This window comes from Alosa alosa, chromosome 6 (assembly GCF_017589495.1).
Source record: "Alosa alosa isolate M-15738 ecotype Scorff River chromosome 6, AALO_Geno_1.1, whole genome shotgun sequence".
Lineage (NCBI taxonomy): Eukaryota > Metazoa > Chordata > Actinopteri > Clupeiformes > Clupeidae > Alosa > Alosa alosa.
In genome coordinates this window covers 10,495,948-10,502,995 of record NC_063194.1, presented here as the reverse complement: position 1 = coordinate 10,502,995, position 7,048 = coordinate 10,495,948, and the positions used below count along the sequence as shown (strand labels likewise).

The following is a 7,048-nucleotide window of genomic DNA, read 5'->3' as shown; positions in this document are numbered from 1 at the left end:
AACCTGGGCAGCACAAAGAGCACAATCAACTTGGATAAAGTAGTGTTATGCCAGATCATATTTTCTGGAGTTGTTTCTTCCATCAAGCCAGGTAGCTGTTTCATTTTATTTCTTCATTCCATTGCTGAGTGATGTTTACACATGTCATGTGACCAAGATGAGCAATAATAACAGTATTATGTGGGATACGACCAGCAGGTGTAGTGCTTTATGGCTATTCTGTGATATGACCTGGCAGGCAATACTTTCCCTTTATTTGACAGGACCCCAAAGACATGTCAGTAAAGTATGTCATGGTAAAATCATCTCCGTAATAAATCGAATATGGCATCTCTCAGAACAGCATCCTTGGTATAGTTCAAAGTGTAGTAAATGCCAGGCCTTTTTGACAGATGAGATACGTAGTAATGATGCTTCCATTAAATAAAGCTACCTTTTGATCTCTGTATATCAGAGATTGGGATAGTATGGAGAGTCAGTACCATTGGATGTGTCCTAGTCAAGTTAGTCCACTGGTCTATGTTACTTTGTTTAGTGTCCTCATTTGGAATTTTTAAGTGTTGGTTAATCATTGCGAGTTATACTGATTATATACATGGCAAGTGTTTGTATGCATTCAAAAGAATTTCAATGTTATGTTGTAAATCTGGCAGTAATACTGTTTCCATGCTTTAAATCAAATCTCACTTAAATAGATTACCAACTGGTACAAGTGTGTGTAACGTAAGTATAGTTTGTTTATTTTGTCATCCAGTCCTTACAGTTTTTATAGTTCTAAAATGATTAGTTATAAAACATCTGTAAACATTTCCATGCAAGATACACAGTTCAACATAATGTTCACCATTATTTTGCTGTTGTTGTTGTTGTTGCTGTTATTTCAGAAAAGATAGGAAGGAAGTATACCCATCAAAGAAATCCTTAGCTGTTTTTCAGTCTTACCAAAAGTGGCTTATTGAAGTGTTCCAGCTTTCTGTATTGCATAGGTACCTGTTGTGAGGTGACCCGTGATGTGACTTGTGTATGACCTGTGCATGACCTGGTGGCAGAATCGCTCACTGTGCAGTCACTGTAACAACATTTTGCTCTAATATCATTCTACTGTACAGCTAACTACTGTATTATCTGTAGACAAGGTCTGTAGTGTGTGGTTATATTGAGCCCTATGAAGGTAGTAAGATGGCATACTCAAGTTGTTGTAGCATACAAGGTGCCAAATGGCAATCTGTTCACAAGCAAGCGTTGCATAGCAATCAGTACACTTTGCAACACTTAAATAATATGGTTGGTAAAGGCACAACTTGTAGTGAATTGGGTCAAGGACATATAATCCAATTCAAGGTTCATCAAACATGTAACATTTGTCAAAAGATCTGTTTTGGAGCTATGTATTATTTTGATGCCTAACACTAGTTCTGCTCCAGCCAAACCCAAAGGCTGTATATGCCTATTCACAAAGCCAGTGGACTTCTTCCCCAGGTAAAGGATAATACTGTTTTTTTTTTAATTATGCTACTTCAGAGACAAACAGTTGGCACAGAATGGACGTTATTTTTGTGGTCTGGACTCATTAAAGGAAATAATTCTTTTGATGGGACTTTCTACTCAATACAGCACTTGTTACCTTTATGATCTAACAATGTTTGTGTTCAACCCTATAGAAATAGGTTGACTTCAAGGTTGATTTCCACTGCTCAATTCTGTGCCCTCTTCTTCTCCCAGACATAGTGTCGCCTGACTGCAGAGTGGGGCTAGACCCATAGCATTGCTGAGAGCACATTTTTATCCAGAAATGTGCATGTAAAGGTCGATCTAAGTTTGGTGGAGTTATTTAAGTTGCTACAGCTCTTCATAACACATGGTCAAAGTGAGGCTGTCCCTTCAGTCTCCTATCCCCTGGTCACTTAGCTGAACCTATGTAAGCCAAATATTGGTGATCCATTCATATTGACGATGCAAGTTGTGTAAATAAACCTCATGACTACCAGATTAAATTTCTAAGCACATCATCAAGAGTGAGGTCACCAGTAAAGTCAGTGATGTTTTACAGTCTTTCTTTTCTTTGTTTATTTCTGAGATCATTTGTAAATAACTGAGTGCCAGTATCTTTATTAATGAAGTGTGAGTAGAGATGTGTGATATTTCTTCTGTATGGGTAATACTGTTCTAGTTTGTTATAGATATTTCAAGATTCGAAAACTGAACATCTTAATGTTTCTGTACTTTATACTGTAGAAAAGTGACTTTTATCTGTCTAAAGGTGATATTGTGTATTCGGATAACACAACTGTGGGTTGGACCAGTTTTCAGAAGTGTGTAAGTTTTGTGTGTCTGCATTATATGTTTGTTCATAAACAGCTGACTTTATTTTCTATATATGATAAATAAAAAGCTTTTGAAATGTACTCAGTAACAGGGTGCCTTAACATGCAACAATCAACTGGGTTTCGCTGACCCACTTTGCCGCTGGTAAAAATAACCAGGGAGGTGACTTTTGGTTAAATCAGACAGTGGTTCAGGAGACTGTGGTCATTCGATGGCACAGATTTGTTCGGTGAGAGCCAGAAAAAGCCAGCGGATGCCCCAGTTTGGGGGTCCTTGGTGGACGCGGCACGCAGACTTAATGGGTAGCAGCGGAGCTGGTGGACGTTGAGGTGTGCTTGTCCTAAATCGGAGGGCGCAGAACAAGTCATTTATCCTGCTCTGATCTGCAGGTAGGTGGAAGCAGACATCCAGACACACACACACAAACCGAGAGACACACACACACAGTCTGTTCTGTTGTCGTGAGTATTCCATTCTCCTGTGGCCAATACAGACTCTGTTCCTGACCTTCAAAGGTTTGAGTAAGGTGTCTATGTGCACGAGCAAGGGTGTGTATTTGTATGATTTGTGTACTGCATCCATGTTTATTTGTGTGTGTGTGTGTGAGATTCTATTTGTTGTTGACAAAGGACAGCATTTGTCATTCTTACCCAGTTGCCTGGCCTAGATCTCTCACTGGCAAAGAGAATGAATGAGCCACAAATCTCACATGTATGCAGACCTACACACAAGCACACATGCATGCTCTCACGTTATATTTTATGTTATCATATAACATAGTATGCACTGTCACTAAGGATAAACCTACCAATAGATTATAAGCACAGCTTACATTTATCTTGTTTAATGGCAGGTCCTGATTGACTTTAGCTAGACTTTAGCTATTTGTGTCCTCTTTCAATAGTATACATATTTTCAGCTATGAGATATATTTTCAAATTAATTTATATGCTTTTTTTAATTCAGCAAAACTATTTACCTTATAAGTACATATCTAATACAACTAAGGAGGAAATGTTCCTCGTTTTAAACATTTATACAGAAACTACAATTTGTCATACTAATAGGCATCCATATTTGTTTACATCTGCCTAGGCCTATCTCTATGTGAAGGTTCTGGTCATTTTGTAATTTTGTTCTTCTTTTATGATATTTAAATATGGTGCAATGCAATAATTCTGGGTTCTGAATAGCCTCATTTTGTTATTAGGCTATTTTGTTTTATTTCTTCCCCCATGATGTAATAAATCAATTTATTTGAATGCAGATTTAGGCAAGTGCGTTGTTAATGTTGTTTTTGTTTCCAAATTGAAATAGGGGTTTGCACAAATGGGTAAGGGACTTGAAAGCTGTATGGTGGTAGGTGGCAGTATCACTTTATGTTGAGAAGTAGAGGGAACCTCCCCAGCTCTGAGCAGCAGGCCAGGTTGGAGGATGCTCTGTGTACACCCGTCTTTACAGATTTGTTGGTGGAGTTAGTTCTGTTGTAATCTTGTCCCAGTGTCTATAGCCAAGTCAAGACCATGCAGTGGTCCCTAAGTATCTTTCTCTCTCTCTCTCCCTCTCTCTCTCTCTCACACACACACACATTTTAATTCTTTATTTGGATAAGTAGGATAAATGTAATAGCAAGACTCTTAAAAAGAGCAGAAGTTTAACTCCATGATGTGCACATTGGTGGTAAAGGTGACACCTGCGTTTCCATATGAAGAGGCTAACAATTATAGCTGACACAGAATATACTTTGTGAATTACTTTTTCTTAGAGAGTCCACAAATCTAAAGGCCACGCACGCACCCATTTTATGTTTTTACTTGACGTTACACTTGGACCCACAGTTATTTAGGCCATTACTCAGGCGGTTGATATTTTAACAGTTTTGAGGCATAACAGGTGTCCATGTAAGCATCGAAAGAGCAGCCATTTTCCAGAGTTTGTTGGATTAATTAATTAATACCAAGTCAAGTGTGTGAGGTGAGTGTTTTATGACATATTCCAGTGTTGCACAATGTTTACTGAAGAGAAAACACACACAGACACACACACACACACACACACACACACACACACACACACAAACAGTATATCAGTCGTTGCAATCAAAACAATCCTGTTTTATCCCATTTGGGAGGTCACTGACCTTACAGTCTTTTGCTACAAGGTAAGACTTTAGACTTTAGATAAAGAAGCTATAAATAATCTGCTCTGTAGTGCATTGAGGGAATGATAAGGAGATCGTATACCAGAATTTTCCAATTTATTCTTATATATTTACATCATCATTATTATTATTTAGGGGTCCGAGCAGCGTAGCTCAAGTCATACTGCAGCCTAAACCGTAACTCCAAAACTCTTAAAATTTTCAGGTATGGTTACCAGTACCCCCCTCTGTCCATAACCCAAAATTTGGGGTACTGCACCCAAAGGTGGCGCTATTGGGGAAAAAAGTTAATTATGCTAATTTCTCCTTACCAGATTGACCTAGACTCAAAATTCTTTCATAATATTAATCTCTAAACTCAGATGCATCTTTTTGGCCTTGGTCTTATGGTCTAAAAATGTTTACTTTTGACACAATTTCATGGAAAAGCCAAACATTATAAAAAGTTTCGCACTCTTCAAAAATAATCAAATCTTCACCAAAATTCTCACAGACAATGTTCAGACCAAGCCTCACAAAAGTTATTGCTCAGAATTCTGATATTTTGTTCCATTTCAGAGATATAGGCCAATAAAGTTAGACCACTTAGGCCATTTTTCCTAGATCACCTATATTCCTATAAACCGTAAGTCCTAGAAACTTCACATTTTCAAGTATTGTTACCAGATACCATTAACAGTGCACATTTTCAGATCTGTACTCTTTTTTATAAAGCCATTAATTCTATTGTCAAATGTATGCTAGGAATTTTCTTGATGTTGTGTGTTTGCCAACACACATTTTCACCATGTGAATGTGACTGCCAAATATGTAGGATTGTCAGTGGCTCAGTGGGATAATGCCTTGTACTGGTGTTTCTTAGGTTGAGTGTTTAAATCCCCGTTAGAGCTTTAGGATTTGTCATTTAAGATTCACACCATTGAACAGCACCTGAATGACATCAGTCAATCAACATTCACACTCATCAGTTACCAAGAATCAGAATGCCGGGACTCTCTATTACATTTATTCTTTATATTCTTTGTTTTTCCTTCATCATTAGGGGAACTTCTTTGATTTTTCCGTCTATCATATTTTTACGTCTATCATATTTATATTTCATCCATTAGTGTTCATCTCTACAAATGTCTAATTGCCCCAGAATTTCAAAAAGTTTTCAGGTGTACTCTTTTAGGGAAGCCCTTCATTTTATTGTCAAATGTATGCTTGGAGTTTTTCTTGTTGTGTGTTTACCAATACACATTTTTACCATGTGAATGTGACTGGCCAACGTGTAGGTTTGACAGTGGCTCAGTGGGATAATGCCTTGTATTGGTGATCCTTAGGTTGAGAGTTCAAATCCCACTTGAAGCATTAGTGTACAAATGCTGATGGGTTGTGGAGGTTAGCACACTATAACTTTACAGCTACTTGTCAATATCGACTTGTAGTGCAAGGCAAGTATAATTATAGGCTGTTTATCTTATTGACTCCAACACAGAACCCCCTTCACCTACCACCACAAATACAATTCAATTCTCTAGGAAACACTGCCTTCCATTATCAAACCCTTCCTCTTATCCACGACAAATAAATAGTCCTGTAGAATCAAGTATTGTTAGAATACTATTGGGTTGTAGAGATTAGCACACTAGAATATATATAAACTTAGGGAGTCTTTTCAAACAATTATTATATTGTTTCTCATTTTCGAATGTACACTTAAATCTGCACAAAGTCCTTGAGGTGAAAGTGCTGTGGAGAAATTGCAGGATTGTTTGGCTCTGCCACCTAACCACGCCCAGTTTACCTGCTGGAAAACCCTGTAGCTCAGACGGGGGCTCAGACCAGGATAAATTGTTTGCTCGCCCTCAGTTCACTCTTTTGTTAATCTCAACCCAGCACTCCAGTGTGTCCTGCTTTGTGTGCGTCTTTGAGTTAACGGAAGTCATCACTTTAATGACCCTCACTATGACTTTTGTGATGTTTATCAGTTTGTAGAGTAGCTCTGCCATCATGTGTGAAGTTAAGGTCTTTGTTTGTTGGTTTGGTGTGTTGGAGTCCCATGTGAGAGATGCATGTGAGAGATGATTAGATGATGTTGGTTGACTTGGGATGTCAAGTATTGTTTAGTTGTAGCTTATATAGCCATATGATTTCAGTTTATTGTTGTGAGTTGGGATCTGTACTGATTTACCCCATTTCACTGATTACTCCATTTTCTGTTTGTTTCCTCTTTGATGCAGCACACATACAAGTAAAGAACAAAAGAACAGATGAAGTGAAACTCAAATAAAGTTCACTTGTGTTGCACCGAAACCTGCCATCTCCGTGTCATCACTCCATACCATTGAGCCTTCTGACCGAGGCTCTGCCTGCTCGCCACACACTCACTCTACCTCAACCCACATCGCCCCCTACAGTTCCTTCAGTTTGGTTGTGGAGGTTAGCATACCAGAATAGAATACTGTTAGAATACTGTTGGGTTGTGGAGGTTAGCACACTGTAACTTTACAGCACAGGGTAATCCCTAATTTTATGGATCAAATTTATTCCAATCCAACTCAAAAGTTTTGAACAACA

The 7,048-nt window shown here is 38.3% G+C and overlaps 1 protein-coding gene across 2 annotated transcripts in view; it reads left to right on the top strand.

The window, feature by feature from the left end:
* LOC125296922 (transcription factor MafG-like) overlaps positions 1-2,405 on the top strand; it is a 7,063-nt gene extending 4,658 nt beyond the window's left edge. For both annotated transcript variants that reach the window (XM_048247080.1, XM_048247079.1), the window contains exon 3: positions 1-2,405. This exon is cut by the window's left edge and continues 554 nt beyond it. The gene's annotated coding sequence lies outside the window, so the exon portion shown is untranslated.
* Positions 2,406-7,048: the final 4,643 nt, after the last annotated feature.